The sequence below is a fragment of the Dioscorea cayenensis genome, chromosome 10, assembly GCF_009730915.1.
Source record: "Dioscorea cayenensis subsp. rotundata cultivar TDr96_F1 chromosome 10, TDr96_F1_v2_PseudoChromosome.rev07_lg8_w22 25.fasta, whole genome shotgun sequence".
Taxonomy (NCBI): Eukaryota; Viridiplantae; Streptophyta; class Magnoliopsida; order Dioscoreales; family Dioscoreaceae; genus Dioscorea; species Dioscorea cayenensis.
This window is the reverse complement of record NC_052480.1, coordinates 7736300-7754739: the sequence shown is the minus strand read 5'-3', so window position 1 is coordinate 7754739 and position 18440 is coordinate 7736300. Positions and strand designations below refer to the sequence as shown.

At 38.3% G+C, this 18440-nt stretch overlaps 1 long non-coding RNA gene across 1 annotated transcript; it reads left to right on the top strand.

Moving 5' to 3' along the window:
• Window positions 1-51: 51 nt before the first annotated feature.
• LOC120270153 lies at window positions 52-1469 on the top strand. The gene is made up of 3 exons (XR_005539580.1): window positions 52-74; window positions 467-526; window positions 1443-1469. It is a non-coding gene; the product is annotated as an uncharacterized LOC120270153 (long non-coding RNA).
• The last annotated feature ends 16971 nt before the right edge of the window (window positions 1470-18440 follow it).

Here is an 18440-nt window from a genome sequence, read left to right as displayed (position 1 = left end):
TCCCTTGCATGCCATGGAGCTAGGAGGCGGCCTCAAGGGCTTGTTGTCTGCTCTAATTTTCGCCATCCAACCTTGTAAGCCTTTTTGTTTGAAATCTTGTTCTTGCCAATTAGGTTGCCTAGCTTGTAGGGTAAAAAGAGATGATACTAGCATATTATATTTTTTTAGTTCTTTTTGCTTTGCTAGTAAAGGATATTAGTTTGTATTGAATAGCATGTGTCTTATTTGTCTACTTGGCTAATTGCTTAGTTTTGGTTATGCCCACAAGGTGTTTGTTGAAATGTCATTTCCCTTGAAACATGATTTTTTTGGCTATAGTGCAGGGCTAAGTTATCTTGTGATTAGATGTTTAGTATTAGATAGAGTAGAAAGTGAGTCTTTAAATTTTTGGCATAGGTTTTGATCCATGTTTTTGGGTTGTGTTAAATTATTGTTTTGAACTATTAGATTTTGATTATGCTTTTAGGGTTGTTCAAGAAGGATTGATCTTGTCTTCAAGTGGGAGTTAGATTTTTGGGGTCTCCAGGTAAGTAAACCACATATAAATCTGTAAATATATGTATATGCAAATTCTGATTTTCGATAATGGTTTATATAATCATTTTGTTAATTTAGATTTTATTGTTTAGAAAATAAACATTTCTATATTATTTTAGTTATTTTTTATTATTATTATTTTTTTACTTTAGGAAAATATGGATTCATGGTGTGTATATATATATATATATATATATTTTTTGAATTAGTATATTTGTTTAATTAGTTTATTTGTTTAATTCATGATTAATTGAATTTATTTGAATTACTGGGAAATGATATTTTTGTTTTAGTGGGTTATTTCCATATTTAATTTTTTTTTATTATTTGTGTGGATTATTCTGTTAGTTAATAATAGATTATTTGATATAATTGGAATACTTTTTGATAGAAAATGGGATCACAGAATTTCACTATTTCTGCGTTGACAATAATTTTTGATGTATAGATATATATTTTTGTATAGAAATTCGTAGTCCCCAATTAACAATGCAATAACCCTGTCATGGGGGTTAAACACTGACCGTGTCGACACGTACTTCTGACATAAAAACTATAGTTTAGCACCGTTCCGTCGGTGAAGAATAACGGCTTCTGATATTCTGGCTCGGGTCACCGATGGTAAACCTATGAGTTCTGAAATCCGACTCAGGTCATCGAGTTTAAATAAATGAGTTATGATATTTTGTTTTGGCATTAGTTGTTTGGGGGACTTATATGCTCGTTATTTTGATAAATTAAATCTGTTTTGAACCATTTCTGATTTATGGGTTCATTTTGATATTTATTTCATTATATTACATTTTGTATGTTTTTAAAGATTATTGGACATTTTGTGATCATGATATTTTTAGTGGTTACTTACTGGGCTCCCAAGCTCATAATCCTGTTGTTAATTTTTTCAGGTTTTGAGGCCTTGTATGCCTACTTGGTTTCGGCCTTGTAGGTGTACGGCCGTTTGTCGGCGTCCCTGGTCCATAGAGCTGGGTTCGGGGCGTGACACTTACGCTATTTGGAAGAGCAAATTGCAAGACTTATTAATTATTAAAAAACTATTTAAATCTATTATAGAAAAGGCAAAGTCAAAAAAAGACAAGTAATGATAAAGGGAAATTATTGCAAATGAAAATTGCCTCTATAGTTATGCAATGGGATAATATTAGCATTTTCCATCTTATCTCTAAAAAAGTGAAGATTGATGAACTTTGAAAGAAAGTAAAAGCCATATATATATATATATATATATATATATATATATATATATATATATATATATGTATGTAAACACCTACAAGAACAAAGCCACAACCATCAAAAGACTTGTGAATTTGAAGTACAGTCATAAGAGAAGTATGATTGAGCACACTAGTGATTTCCAATGCTTGGTGAACCAATCAACTACAATCAAAATGCCTCTTGATGATAAGTTGCAAGCATTGCTACTCTTCCTTGCTCGAGAGCTTTAAAACATTAGTAGTGTAACACTTGGAAGAAAGCTAACAATGGAGATGGTAAAAATAAGTCTACTGAGTGAAGAAGCTAGAAGAAAAGAAAAAGATGAATTCTTCTCTAAGGTACTAGTTTTTTAACAGCATGAAAGACGAGGAAGAAGTAAAAACAAATATCCTCAAGGTCATGGCAAAAGGGATACACTCATAGGGAAATTAGAGAACGGGAAAAATATTAAGTGCTTTCATTGTAAGAAGATGGGTCACATGAAAAGGAATGCATATTTCTGAAAAGAGAGAGCAGAGTGACAAAGTTAAAATGAGAAAAGTGATTAATGTAGCATCTATTAAAGAAGAAGTTACCATTATTTGTGATAATAGTTGTGTTAGTCCTATATACTAATTGTGATTTATTTATTTATTTCATAGTTTAGCCGTGATTTTGGCAGGATCTCATAAAATATAATTTAAATAATGAAATATTACTCTAGTTGTTTTAATGATTGTAAGCCAAATAGATATATAATTTAAAATATTGATAAAAAATTTTAACAAATGAAATTATAACATGTAGTAGGATCTCATAAAATAGTGTGGTACCACGACGGTTTTCTCTATGACTTATTCAGCCCTGCATTTAGTTCAAGGTAACTTTCAATAATGTCAACTTAAAGAACATAGTTTGCTTAAAGATTGCCAATAAAGAATAAGCATGCATAAAATAAACTAATGATGGTGAACAATCACATTGCTAAAAGTACAGTGCGCCACGTGCAAGACTCTTACTCACCTAGGAGACAAAATTAATATTATGTACATAAAAGATATATGTTAGTCCGGTTAGTGTATTGTGGGTTAGAATTCACTCAATCCCTCATACAAACACTCACACAATCACACACAAATCAAAGAGAAATTAAGGAGGCACACGAAATTGGTGACCCAGTTCGGCACAACACTTGCCTATGTCTGGGGGATCTCGGAAATAAAAATCCACTAAAAAGGGGGAATAAAACTGAGTACAACTCTCACACCCATCCTCACAAAAGTAAATAAGAACCTTCTCTGATTGCCCAATGGCCACTTTCTCTTACCCACACACTTGGGTATCTCCGGTGACTCATTCTAAATCTTAGAGGAAGATCACTTATATCAGTGGATCGATGATATTACTTCAATCATGGGCATAGTACAGGATCTCAAATATATCCCTTCAAACCCTTTCTATCAAATCCTTTCCTCTAGCCCGTAGGTGAGAACATATTAAATTGATAATTCATTTTATACTCAATTATAATAAATTGAGTTGTAATTTATTCTCATTTTTTAGGTGGCCACACATTGAAGTGGCTGACGATAGTAGTAGCAACAAGCACAATGTGAAGGTATACAGGCAGTTACTGGATTGCTTAGAGATGCAATAGGTAATGTTGTTAAAAAAATTGATAATACATGCACATATTTTAGGTATTAATAATCATTGCTAATTTGGTAAACAACTTTGAAAAATTTGTATGGTGGCTTTATGATGTAGACGACATAATAGCATAAGTAGCACTCGACATTTTTACGAACAGACCTTTGTAGACCGCGTTTACATCATTGATTTGCTTCGAAGTTGTTGAGTGGCACCAAACTAATTGAGTGGCAAGACAATTTGGCTTCACCCAAGGTGTTCCGCTTGCTCCAGTTTGCATTGGACCAACCCATGATCATGATCTTCATGGCAGAGCGACACAGATTGGGCGCTAATGCACGGGAGATGGATCGGATACTGGAGAGATAGAGCATCACGTTACCTCACCCTTCATGTTTCTGCCAAGAACAATGCAATCTCAGTTGAATATGAATGGTCTACCACTAACACCATACTATTTTAGTCGACGGATCAGGACCTGTTGGATCCTCGTATGAGAGAAAACACTCTTCCAACGCCACTCAGAGCGTTTCCTACGGCTGATGTAAATGAGCCACCACCAAGTCCTCTTGTACGAAGAAGTCGTAGGCGTAGTTCTTGGGCAAACATGATGATGCACATATTCCTCATCAACCACAATATGAGGGGTACCAATCATTTCATTCATCAGATGATATCAACGTTACTTGAGCATCTCATCTCCATGAATTTCCTCCATTTGAGCCCACCAAATACTCAATTGATTTCGGGATGGACTTTGCGGAATATATTTGAGTATCAACCTCATCCACCTATGGAACGGCAACAATCTAGCCACTCAACTCCATTTCGGCAACAAGACTGGGAATCACCGCCAAACTCTTCATACTTTGTTGCGAACCTAAACACTCCAACTTCAGCGATCATGATTTGAATGAATCATCTGATGATGATCCACCAGCCGAGCAAGCACGAAGACTTAGGCCACGAGGACTACCTGACAGAGATATCCATCTACCTTAATGTTTTACTAAGAGATGGCAGCGTAGACAATGGACTAGACTGTTATATTAGATGTCGTTTTTCTTCACTATGTGTGCAGAATGTTGTCTACTATTTTTTTGTTGGTGTTCTATGTTTTGTGTGTGTGTGTATGTGTTTTGTATTTATTTTTTCTTCATAGGCTTAAACAAAGTTTTTAATGATAAGTCATTGCATATTATAAATATATGGAAATCTTACATTATAAAACATTACAACAAAGAAGACATTTAGACTACATTTCGGTCAACTACTTGGACCGGCTATGCTAGGACAGTTTTAATGACTATGTCATTCATTGCGACATAAACCACAACGTTTTGGCTACACACCTTCCCTAATATCCATCTTGTTGTGAATCCTTGTACATTTTGGTCATCTTGTCATTAGTCTTGTAATCGTAACATCATAATGTAGAGGCGGACCATTATAAAGGTTCTAATATCCATTATTTGATAATGGTTCGAACTCTTTACAATATACATTAAAAACTGCCTGAAGCCTATACACGTTGTCAACATCTTCCTCCCAATGTAGACGAATATGCGTGCATACCGTAAGGACATGGCGACATGGAAAATATAGTGTCTCAAAAGTACCGCAATTGCACCAGTGTGCTCTTAGATTGATGCGATAACTCCCAGCTATACCACCACATTGCAGGGGTGACATCTCATCTACCATAAAAGACTTCTCTTCACGGTCGAATCGACAAACATAAATGCTGGATGCTGCTTGTTGATTTTCTTGGATTGCCTTCATCAGTGATTTTGAGAAGATAAGGCCTGATACGATCTGAGCTTGTACCTGTATACCTATCCTCACAAACAACTCAGCAAGTCAGAAGTACGTTGACTTAACCATAGCTGTTATGGGAAGGTTTCTTATTCCCTTAAGCACTGAATTAACACATTCTGCGAGGTTGGTTGTCATGTGACCATACCTTCGCTCTTCTTTAACGAAGGCTTGAGCCCACTTCTCTCGCGGTATGTTATCCAACCATCTCATCGCCTCTGCATCGTTGTCCCATAATAACCCGTACCAGTAGTTAAAATCTTGAATGGTTTTCAAATAACCTACCGCAATCAACCTATAAAATTAAGATAATTTCAACAATTAATAACAATGTAAACTTAGATTAAAAAAATTAAACTTGTAACTTGCCAATATTAACAACTATCCGTTCTATGTTTCTAAAATGGCGCATGAAATTAGCTGAGATATGTCAGATATAGTAAACATGGTACACATGCAGAGCACTCATCTGACGCCTAAGCGATATAAACGCTGATTTAATAGATTCACGACGATCGGATATCAAACATATTCCCTCTTGTGGTGTTACACTAGAATGTAAGTTGCAAAAGAAGAAAGTTCATACAGCCAACAGCTCTCTTTTCATGATGGCAAAGGCAATCGGTAGGATATTTTTATTACCGTCTTGTGCGACCGCCATCAGTAAAGTACCTTTGTATTTTCCATAAATATGTGTGCCATCTATCTGGACAATTAGTTTGTAATATTTGAAAGCTTCCACACATGCAGGGAAGCTCCAACAAACTCTATGAAAAATATGAGTATCACATACAAGGTAAGATCCCTCGTATGCCGGCTGGGTCTCAAGATCAACTATTGTCCCAGGAACGAACTATTATAACGCTGATCGCCATCTTGGTAATTCGTTATAGGACTCCTTCCAATTACTAAATGCAGCTTCAACCGTTTTTTTCTAAATGTCATTGTGTATTTATATTGATTCCTGATCTCAACTATCCAAACCGATACATTGATGCTTGGCTGTTGTTGGACTAGTGCTTGTATGTTTTAATAAATCATGTTTGAATACAACTTCAAATGATCTTAGGAGATCATTGCCGATGCGCACGTGAGAGACCCAGTGTACTTTGTAATTTCCCATAGCTGTCTATGCTTACTGTAGGATTCGTGAACCCTCCAATTACATCTATCACCATATGACTTGCATTTACCTAAGTACCGACTCGGATCAGACTCGATGACCTTGTATTCCACTGAATTCAGTAAGCAATAAGCAGTAATGCTTAATTGCGGTCACAACATCATTGTTGCTTCAAAATCACATGCCTACATGTAGATCTCCATATGACATTGCTCCACTTAATGTATTAGCATACAATAAAGGGTACTCCGGGAATTCTTGTACTGGCATTGCTTCCAAATCAAAGGTCCCCATATGTACTCCTGGAGGTTTGACCGTCCTACATTGTAGTAAATACTGACTGGTACATGTTTGATTACTTTGTTGTAGTTACAGACCAATGCAAGTTTGACCATCTTACTTTGTACTAATTACTGACCGGTACAAATTAGACTTTCTGATCGATACAGGTTTGATCGCCCTATTTCGTAATAATTACTAACTGGTGCAGGTTGAACTGACCAACTTCATAATAATTTCTGACCGGTACAGATTTGACTGTCATATTTTCTAATATTTTTGGAATTTATATTTTAAAAAAATAAAACGTAAAATAATATAAATTGATTTTTATTTTCTAATATAACTTTTTAAAAAAACTAAAAATTTCTTAACGGCTACGTTAAGAATTTTATTTTATTTTATTTTTAAAAATTAAGCATGAAAACAAAAGCGTCTCCTTTTTTTAATATTAAAAAAAACCCTACATGTAACATGACATTAAAAATTGTTTAGAAAAACAAACAACTTTGATATTTACAGTGAGTGGGCCCTATAAGAATCAAAATCATTTATAAGTCACAGCCGGTGAGATTACCACCCTCATCAAATACATAAGACACTCGTCCCGTCTGGTCTACATCCGCAAAACAAGACTGCGATTATAGTGATGTGGGGCCCATGCACACGATACCACTCGAGGCTGACCGCACGTGACGATAACGTGACAAGCCGTCCAAGAAATGCTCAGTCATACAATTTTCTAAGGTTTCCTTAACGGGCACGTTTTTGTCCGGATCCAACTGCACCAAACTCCGCATCCGATTTGTTGCCACATCATCCGTTTCCATGATGTCCTTTCACTTGTGAATTTATATATTACTCCTTCAAATATAAATTTTTTTTAAAATTCAGTCTATTTGCTTTAAAATCACTATTTTTTTTACAATATTATAAATTTAGTTCTTTGACTTTTATGGAAATTTCATGATAAATAAAAGGGAAAATTACTGTTCACCCCTCGTAATTTTCAAAACTTCCCAAAAACCCCCTCCTACTTTTACACACTCCGGACAGCCCTTCCGTTAGTGTTTAACTTCCCTTTTACCCCCTACCGTTCACTTCAAATGGTCCATGTTGTGAAATCCCATTTTTGGCCTTGAAAATGGTGGGAAAAGAAAGCGTCAAATCACATCATGTTCAACCTTTTCAAGGGCTTTCTGCTTGGTTTCTGATAGACAATGCCTAGGAGTTGCATTACATCTTGTTATTCTCCTCATTTGAGTTGTTCGACTTCAGTTCTGCCGGTTTTGTAATACGGTGAGAATCTTTTCATTGTTATCAGTTTGACCATTCCGTAGGTGTTTATTATGGCAGCTCATTTGTGGTAGTCTGGGTGAAGTTTATCATACCCGAAATATATAAATCGGTTTCTCCAACAGAAAATGAAGTTGATTTCCATCGGATTAGTCAAGTGTACTCCATCTTCAAATGAGCTGTAGTCGATTTTATTGTCAAGACGTAGCATGTGCCATTGTCGTCTCCGCTTTGAAAAACGAGTTCATTTCGTCAGTAAAAGTTCTTCTCGCTTTATGGTTATCTATTTGTATATTTTAAATACTAGTTTAACTATTTGCTATTATCCGCTTTAAATATATTACCAATATGTTTAAATAATTGTCATCTCCGCTTTAACTTTATCTTTACATGTATAACTATTCATATTAACGTAAATTCTCAAAAGTCTCTACGTGAAAAGCGGTGATCTTTTTCGCTTTGATCCGAATTGTTGGCAGGGCGTGGCAAGTGGCAAGGTTATGGTATCCCGTGCATAAGAATTAATGACGGCATTAATTCTTATGCACGGTAACATAAATATCCGAACACCCGTTCGTTGTCATCAGTCAATGTCGGTCCACTATGCGTTTAACTTTTTTCTCGGATATGAAGAGTCAGCCTGCTTGTGGACTTTCATACCATAAATAACAAGGAAGAACCCTTCCCATGGACAACTACTCCTCACCGTCCTCATCATCATCCTCCTCCTCCTTCTCTTCCTCCTCGTCATCTGCTTCCTATGTATGATATTCGCTGGAGTCAGACGAAAGTTCGAAGATCACCTCTATCTGAAAGGATGTCTCGTGATCGTCTTTATCTTGAGAATCAATCAGCCGTAACCACTCAACAAGTTAAACTATCTTTTTTTGCCCAAGTTGAAATGCTCGCATAATTACCTGAATGCAGAGGATTCTCCAGTGGTGAATGACGGGCAAGCAATTAAGCAGGCATTTCGACTTGGGTAAGAAAAGAAAGTTTTCACTTATTGCGTGATTGCGGAGGATTCTCTAGAGGAGGAAGATCATGAAACATCCTTTAAGACGGAGTTGATATTTATCACTTGAGACTTTTTGTTACCGTTTAAGAACATTACGTCAGTGTACAACTATTACGTTCTGTGTTTAACTATCAGGATCTTCGCTTAAGTCAGACCATGACACATTGATTAATAGACGTTTTCATGAATGTGTTTGTTTAACCTTTTTTTAATGTTGTACGTTGTGCAGGTTCAAGTTGATGCGCATGTTATGCAACCACCGTGAGCATTCAAATGTACAGACACTTGTTTCGTTCTACGAGGGTCGAGTCGTGAGTGTCCAAAGTCCGAGAAGACGTTGTAAATGTTGTAAATATTTTATAAATAAAACGAAACAAGCTTATTTGAATGTGAACTTCTGAAATTTAAACAGAGACCTAGTAAAAATAATTTGGGAAACAAAAGAACGTCATTGTAAACAATAGAAAAAGTTAAACAATACTCAATTTAATCTTTAAACAATGACAACGGTGTTTAAGAAAATACGTAAAGATGTTTAAACAGTGACCCAGGAGGTACCCATCTTTAACGCGATGTCAGTGAAAGCATTCAATTTAAACAATAACATATATTTGAAATAGTTAAATCACTATATTTAAATGATTTACGTATTATTTGCATGATATAGACTTTATTTAAACAGGTAACCATTATTTTAAACACTATATGTATCTGTTTAAACATAAAAAGCTTGACGTTTAAACAGATACTCATGTCGAGCGATGACAATATGTCTTCTTCGCGACAGTGACATATATTTCCCTTTTTGCCCTTGGGATGGAGGGAAAAATACCGCCCAATCACATCACGTCTAGTCTAACCTCTATGCACTTTTTGGTCTTCATCGCGACAGTGATATATATATATGCACTTTTTTTTGTTTGCCTATCTGACTGCTGTTTGTTGTTTACATCTTCTTCTTCTTCTTCTTATTCGTCTTATTTTTGTTCTTCATTTTATTTGGTTTGTACGATTTGGTTTTCGGCTGATATATTATGGAGAGTTTTTGTGGTATTGCTAGATTCAACGGGGAGGGAAGAGTGCTAATGTTCAAGGCTCAGACTTCTTGGGAGTTGGTGTTAGCTGAGATATGTGAGCGATGGGGGTCTCAAAGTTTCTCTTGTCGGGTTAAGTTCATCACACCAGATGGATATAAAACGGTTTGTCCAATAGAAAACGATGTTGACTTCCAGACGGATGTGTCACGTGCACTCCATCTTCAAATGTGTCAGAAGTTGATCTTGTTGTCGAGACAGAAGATGTGCCATTGCCGACTCCTAATGAAAACGAGTTTTACTCGTTATAAGTTCCTTCTCTTTTATTTGTTCCAGTTGTTTGGGTTCATTAGTGTTTAAATATGTCAGTAACTGGTTAACATCTTGTACTAGTCGCTTTACGTTATTCGTAGAATCGCTAGGTATTTAATTTAACATTTAAATATTGTCATTATCACTTAAACATTATATTCTCCGCTTAACATATTGATCTTTTCATTTGACTAAAGTGTTGGCAGAATTCGGATTCTGTGAGTGCTCCCGCTCATCCCCATGGTGACTCCCCGACGCTGTGGGATGTCTTCCTTCCTCGCCGATCATTCCGCGTCGTCGTTGGATATTGGACAACGTTTTGAAGGTGTCGAACATTTCAGGGATGTGCTTCGAAATCATGCAATCAAACGAAATTTTGACTTCAAATTCATAAAGAACGAAAAACATCGGGTGACTGTGGAATGCGCTGCCGATGGTTGTCGCTGGCGCCTTCATGCATCAAAAGAGTATAACAAAAATACTTTTCGTAATCAAGACAATCAACCCGTCACACACTTGCGGTGGTGGCATAGGTTCAAGGCCACATCCGAAAAGCGCCTAAAAAATGGGTGGTGGCGAGTGATTCGAGCTCAAGGACCGCCCTCGTACAAGGCCATCGACATTCGGGAAGGACATGTTGCGGGAACATGGTGTCCACATACCATACAAGCGTGCTTGGTTGGGAAAAAGAGCATGCCCCGGGTGGTCCTCGATCGAGCGCTGACATCTCCACTACGATCGCTTGCTTTTGGTATGTGGATAAGGTGGTCGAGACAAATCCCGCAGCATGGCGATCGTGGAAAAGCGATCGGTGATCGTTTTAAACGTGCATTCTTTTCTTTCGAGCAGTGTATTGTGGGATTCAAGAGGGCTTGCGTGCAGCTGTCATTTCTCGATGGTACCCACCTCCTTGGAAAATATCGGGGTACACCATCGGGTGCCACGTGGAAAGATGGAAACAATGGTTTTTCCACGTCGCCTTTCGGTATAGTCGACAACGAGACCGATGCCAATTGGACTTGGTTCATATCTAAGTTAGGCGATGCTTTATACGAGGATGGAGATTATCATGAGATAATTACCTTCGTGTCGGACAGGTCCAAGGGCCTTGTGAGCGCAATTGCGAGAGTCTTCCCTTCTTCGCCACATGCATACTTGCCTTCGACATTTGGAGGCCAATTTTATGAAAGCCAATGTCGACTTGGGAAGGCATTGAGGGAGGAGTGTCGGTCTATATGCTTCCGCATTGCGTGGGCATCCACTGCTAAAGATTTCGATGATTCCGTGAATGAATCGCAGTGCCACATCACCCAAGCTCATCACTCGGGTTGATTAATAAATCGGATATGGCACATTGGTCGAATTATCCTGCTCGTGAGGTGATCGTTGGGGTGAGATGTATTCAAACGTCATGCGAGTCGTTCAATGCTTGGATCAAGGAAGCTCGTCATTTACCGGTGACGAAAATGGTCGACTCCATAAGGTCTGCGAATGTTGATTTACACTTAACATTTAGTGTTACCCTTTAAACATTCTCAATCTTTGTTTAATTACACTTGTCTGGCTTTAAATATTAATCTTTTCGTTTAAATATTTACAATAATGTTTAAACATGTTTACGAATTATTTAACCATCACTGTCTTTGTTTAACCTTATTTGCCAGGTTCAAGTTGATGCGCATGTTATGTAACCGCCGTGAGCAAGCGAACAAATGGGAGACCCTACTTATGCCCGGACATACATTCAAGGTAGAGATCATTGTTGAGGATAGCCGAAATCTTCATGTTGGTCATTGTGTCGATGATCGCTACGGAAGTGATCGACCAGTCAGCAGAATCTCGTAGATCTCGCCATCAGAACTTGTTCATGTCGAAGGTGGCAAGTTTATGGTATCCCTTGTAAACACGCTTGCGCTGCAATAATGCAGACAAACACCAACATGCATCGATTTATTAGCGGGTACTTCACCGTCAACAATTACAAACTGGCGTATAAGGAAGCTATATTCCCCATACTCGACGATGACAGGCCTTCAGACGAAAATCGTGAGCTTCATTTGTGACCGCCTGTGACGAGAAGGCAGCCTGGGCGGCTTAGACGAAAGAGGATCGAGTCACAAGCGTTTGATGCCCGCAAGTTACATTACAGCCGCTGCCATGGATCCGGTCACAATCGTAGATCTTGTAATGAAACTGTTTCTGACTAGGCATTGTAAATAAGCCGACGATGACAGGGAAACATTGTGTATTGATGGGCAACTTTCCATATTTAAACTCTTACTCTTTACAATGAATGCATTTATTTAAACAGAGACAGTGTTATTTTAAACGGATACACTGTAATTTGAAATATTTCAAACTGATGTTTAAACGATATATGGTATATTTAAACAATGAAACGGAAATTTACACAATTACAACGTAAATTAAACAATGAAATGAAACTGAATGGAATTTAACCTGCTTTACAATTGAAAACAAACAAAATTTACATTGAGATATACAAGTCATGTTCTTCCGAAACGAAAACAATGAATTGAATGTCCAGGTTTACATTCGAAAACAAAATTGACATTGAGATATACAAGACATGTTCTTTCGGGTCACAAAAATTTAACCCGCGCAGACGACCCCCTTTCTCATGGACGCCGACGCCTCCCTCCTTAAGTATGCGGGTAACATACCTTAATCTGAGGTAAGGAACGTCCCCGTCTGCGGTAGTCGTAACTCTCACCCCAAAGTAATTGCTCGATAAAACCGCATGACGAGACTCCGCCAGCAATCGACGCTTCCTTGTTTTTCGGCGTGGGTTTCCATGTCGCGCACGAGTGGGTACTTTGCGTCGCCGACTCGCCGAACTCCATATCGACACAATCGTCGAATAGATTCCTACTGTCGAGATATGCAAGTTGAGATTAGAATACCGATTAAATACCAAATACTATTAATCGGACATAATTAAAGAACTTACCATGTCCAACGCTGTCTTTATCGTACTCTCTGGACATGAAGAATAATGCCCTGTATTCTTGTTTATCATTGTCAAGGACGACTGACATGGAAGTGGTCATTCATGATTATCGGGAGGATGACAATTTGAACTCGTGCAAGTCATGCACAAAGATCCCCGACCATAGCCATAATTGTTTCATGTGCGTCATCCTGCTTTTGACATAAACAACAGAAGCGGTCTCGGTGACGGAGGCGCCTCTTGTAAGGATATGGCTCTTTTGCTCACCGACTTTTGTATTATGCATACTGAAAAGCTGCCCATCACATCATCTCGTGACCATCTCCTTCCCTCAAGCAGCTAGTACAATTTGTCCCGTGATGTCGACAAACTGCCATTCTTCCACACGATGACGGTCGAGGTTAAACGATAATGGATATAATAAGACTCATATCAGTAAATGTTTAAATGATATTATCAATTGTTAAATGATATTATATATAATTAAACGTTAAGTAGACAAATTAAATGATAACATAAAAGACATTAAACACTATTAGAAAAATCGTTAAACACTATAATAAAAACTTTAAACACTATCATAAAAACTTTAGACTTACCCGTCCATAGAGCAGTTGAGGAAGATCCTCATCAACTCCTGCTCGTATTTGTTAAGACAGAGACAGCCAACCCATGGGAATAAAAGCTTTTTCGAACCGTCTCGTCCCATTGTTGATCGGCCTTGATCATCTCTCTCGCTGCTCGGGCTCGGGGTCTTCATGGGGCATCGCTGTCAGACCTTCACGGTGTTCGAAAGACCAACAAGATCTTCCTTCGATGCGAGGACTGACGGCGACAAAGATCAACTCGCATACACATCCTTACATGGTTGTTCTTGTTGTGGGATTGTGCCTGGCTTCGATGCGGGGACGACGCCGACAACATCAACCGCAGACACATCCTTACATGGTTCTAGTTGTGGTGGGATTGTGTCCTGCTTCGATGCGGTACTGTCGGCCACGGCCACAGCAACAGATTCAACGATCTTCGCAACCGTGGCCACGACGACGGTATCATTGGGAGACACACCCCTAACTTGTTCTTGATCTGCAAGGATTGTGTCCATCTTTGATGCCGCATCTCGGACCGGCTCCACCGGGTCCATCGATTCATTAAGAAGAGAGTTAACAACCTTCTCAACCGCGACAACGCCACATCATCACGATGTCCCTCACCGTCATGGCTATGTCATCAACGACGATGCACTCAAGAATAACATCACCGCGATGGTGTTGCTATTGTTTCACCGTCAGCCGCGGTGGAGACAGAGGCAGTATTGTTTTCCTCTTTTTCGCAAGTCTGTTCGAATGTGCCCGTCTTGGAATGACCTTCCCGATGATGTCGCCTTGCCAAATTCCGACGCCTGCTCATCCCGGTGCTCAGCTTTGAGGGATGGCGCAGCTGGTTGTGAACGCCCTTCCAGCTGCCTCAACACGAGCGACAAGCCGAGGAAACTCGGTCATCAATATCTCGCACGCTCGCGATAAGAGTTGCGGTGACATCTTCGCCTAATGTCGCCGGGTTGGGCTGCCACTGGCCGGAGGGGCCGCCATGGCCTGGGGCCGCCACAATCGGGGGACCGCTCGCTGTCGTGGTAGGGGGTTGTTGCAATCCGCCGGGCGGGGAGGGCTTCTCCCGAGTCGAGGATCGTGCGTGCGTGGTGGGTCGGAAGTAGGAGAATCAAGGCCGAGCGCAGCGATGAGAGGCTCGCCTCTCATCCCCGCCTCGAGCAAGTGGTTCCGAGCAATAGCATCCATCCGCCGGTTGGCCCCTCAATAAATATTTCTTCTTCAAAGATTCGCGGAACCACTTTCAGAAACTAACATATGTAAACCAAAACAATTTCAAATAAATCATTCATTTTAAAACTATAAAAACTATATTTAAACAGAGTGGTTATATATTTAAACGTTATAGAATATATTTAAACGGAGAACAAAAATATTTAAACCAAGATGAATAAGTTTTAAACGGTAGAATACTAAAGTTAAACGCTAAATAATATGTTTAAACATTAAAGACTTATGTTAAACATTGTCCATGATTTATTACCTCTTTCCCATCGAGCGATGACAAGTCGGTTTTCTCACCGTCGCTTGCTTCCTGTAGTACTTTCACCGTAGCACAACATCCTTGGGATCTTGCCAAAGCGGACTTTCTTCCCTGCTCCGGCCACCAGAAAACCGGACGTTAAGCGACCGAGCAACCCTTAATGTACCCTCGTGTTGGTCTTCTTCCCAGGCGATCTATCTCTGCACTCGGCGGCCGCTTGTGAATATCCTCCATAAGCCACTTGTGCGTCGCCGCGCCTACGCGTATCGCCTCCCACGGTCGGTAGATCATCGACATAATCAACGCATCCAGTTCGGAACCGAAAGCATGATGTATTTGGGAAGAGGATCTGCACTCCATGAGGTACACCATCGAGTTTGACAAAAATTATCTTCTTCTCCCTCTGTCGAACAAGTTGCACCGTAATGCTCTTGATGGAGTCTCCTGCCTCTCGTAGGTTTTTGATAGATACCTCCCTTCGAACGCCGACCGGTTTTCTTCTTCTGAAGACGACCGCGTCGCCATCGCAACGCTGCACCAAGAACGAGGGCCACATCTTGAGGTCTCAAAACTCGACAGGCTTTCCCGATCCCCGAATTTATTGGTGCGACCATCGTACCTTTTGCAAAAAGAGAATCAAGAAGGGCCTCTCTTGGTATATAGCTTCCACTCAAAGCAAGCCGCAAACGGTGTCCTTCGAATAATCTCCCGATGTCGAGGGGTCATGTTATCTTTCAATTCGCCTAAGGTCTCCACTATCGTGACAAATAGCATCGCCCATTAACTAGGTTGACCGCCATAATCACAAGCCTGCGACATATAACAACACATTCAACATGCAGATCGACAAAAGTTTAAGCTGAAAATATAATGTTTTAAATCGAGAACCTCTCGCTTATTAAACGTAGATATCAAATGTTAAACAGAGACCCATTTTATTAAACAGAGACGAGAATACTTAAACAGAGACAACAAATTTTAAACTCAGAATATCTCATTTCTTAAACGTCAACCCTCATTTGTAAAACCGCAAACCATATCAAACGAAAGTGAAATGTACATTATAAATATTACACAAATCATAACAATCGAAAAAACTATTTCGAGTAGTGTATACATACGAAAATGCAAAAACAAAAACAAAAACCCCTAGCCGAGAAATCTCCTCGCAGACTAACAAAACCCCACCTAGAAATCCCCTCGCAGACTTCAATATCTTCCAACAAAAAAATAGGAGCACAAAACAAAACCGAAAAATCTTTCTTTGTAATGAATCAGCTTAACATAAAAACCATACTCAATACCTTAGATTGCAAACCGATGAAATGCCAACTAGTTACTGGGGACTTCTCCTTTCGAGATACCGGGTGGAAAGGGAAAAGTCGATGAAATGCCAATTACGAGGCTTTCACGTGAGAGACAACTTCGGAGACAACTGGAAATGGAAAAGTCAAGACGCGAGTTGAGAAAAAAAGCAAGTAAACGGGCTCCAATAAATTGCCTCTTTGGGGTTACCCTACCGAAACCCACCCCACTTCCTCTCAAACCGCCGAGATGGTCGCGCACCACTGACTCCCCATGCAAGGGCATTTTTCGTCCATAAAATTTGAAACTCACTCCGTTCACATCCGTTACAGGGTTTGGGGGTTTGAAAAACATAGAGTTTAAAAGGAGGGGGTTTTTAGGGATTGCAAAACTAACGGGTGTTTTTTGGCAATTTTACAAACTTAGAGGGTTTTTTGCAATTTCCACTATTATTTATAACACCAAAAATATTAGTACCCACAACAATATACATGCTTGAAAAAAATTAATAATATATCTTTTCGCCCTAATGTTAATATAATTTTTATGATTATGAATTATAAAAATTAATAAGGTACACATTTTTCCCTCAATGAATTTTTTGTTTTTAACCAAAAACATATAGTTAATTAACTCTACTATCAATATATTTATTCACATAAAATCTGATTTAAAATCAAAATTATAATTCACCAATTATTAATACTATATTTCATCAATTATTTTATTAACAAATACCAAAAATAATTTTGAATGTAATCATGTATCATACAGAGGTTAGGTTGGTTGTAGGGGCTATATCTGACAATAACCCTATTTTTATTGGATTTGATTTTTAGGGTTCCTCGAGTCCATTGCACTACTGTGGGGTGTTGCTAATTGCTTTACTGCAGTTTTGAACATCAAGTTGGAGATAGTGTTGGGAATGAGGGCATAGAATATTGGTGAATTGAAGGAGGTTCAAGTAAACGAGTTTTGCTAGGGTTTGGATGGAAAAATATTTGGGTATAAAAGGAGATTAGTTAAGATGTTTGTTCTTTCTTGGTGTTTTGTTGGTTACTTGTAATATTTTGTTTTCAGTTTTGTTACCATGAAAGGCGATTGTTTTTGTGTTGGAAAACTGCCGAATTTTTGGAAATAATGTTTTTGTTTGTTTGTAGAATGATTATGATGTTATTGTGATACATTTTCATATTAGAAATATTAAGTTATAGAAGAATAATAATATATTATGATCCGTCATGACTAATTATTTTATGGGTATAAGAATGCATATAAAAAGCCTTTGGTATTAGAGAAAGATAAAACACTCCAATTTTATTTATTACAATTTTTGTACTCTTTTTAATCTTCATGTACAACCAATAGTTGCCATTTGGCGTATAAAAGCTTCCATGATGGAGGAAAAGGAAGAAAAAGAAAATGCACAAGCTATCATAGATTACTGTTATAATAATTTTTATATTGATTTGTTTATAGTCACCAGTAAGAGGACAAATGACAACCAACTCTTTTTATTTGCTATGTTAACCCAGTATGTAAATTATCTTAGTTTTGTGATTCTTATTCCTTGAATTAAATAAAAATAGTGATTTAACTTGACACCTTAATAAGTGCTAAACAGTTCATATTTTTCATATCATTTATAGTGCAACTAGCATGGATTTTGACATGTTTAACATCTAATTAGTACGAAATTTCATTCTTTTTTATACCACGACCTTTATTTCTATTTTAGGGGAAAAGCTAATTCAAGGGAGTTTTGGAAGTAAAATATGCCAAATTGCTAAATCA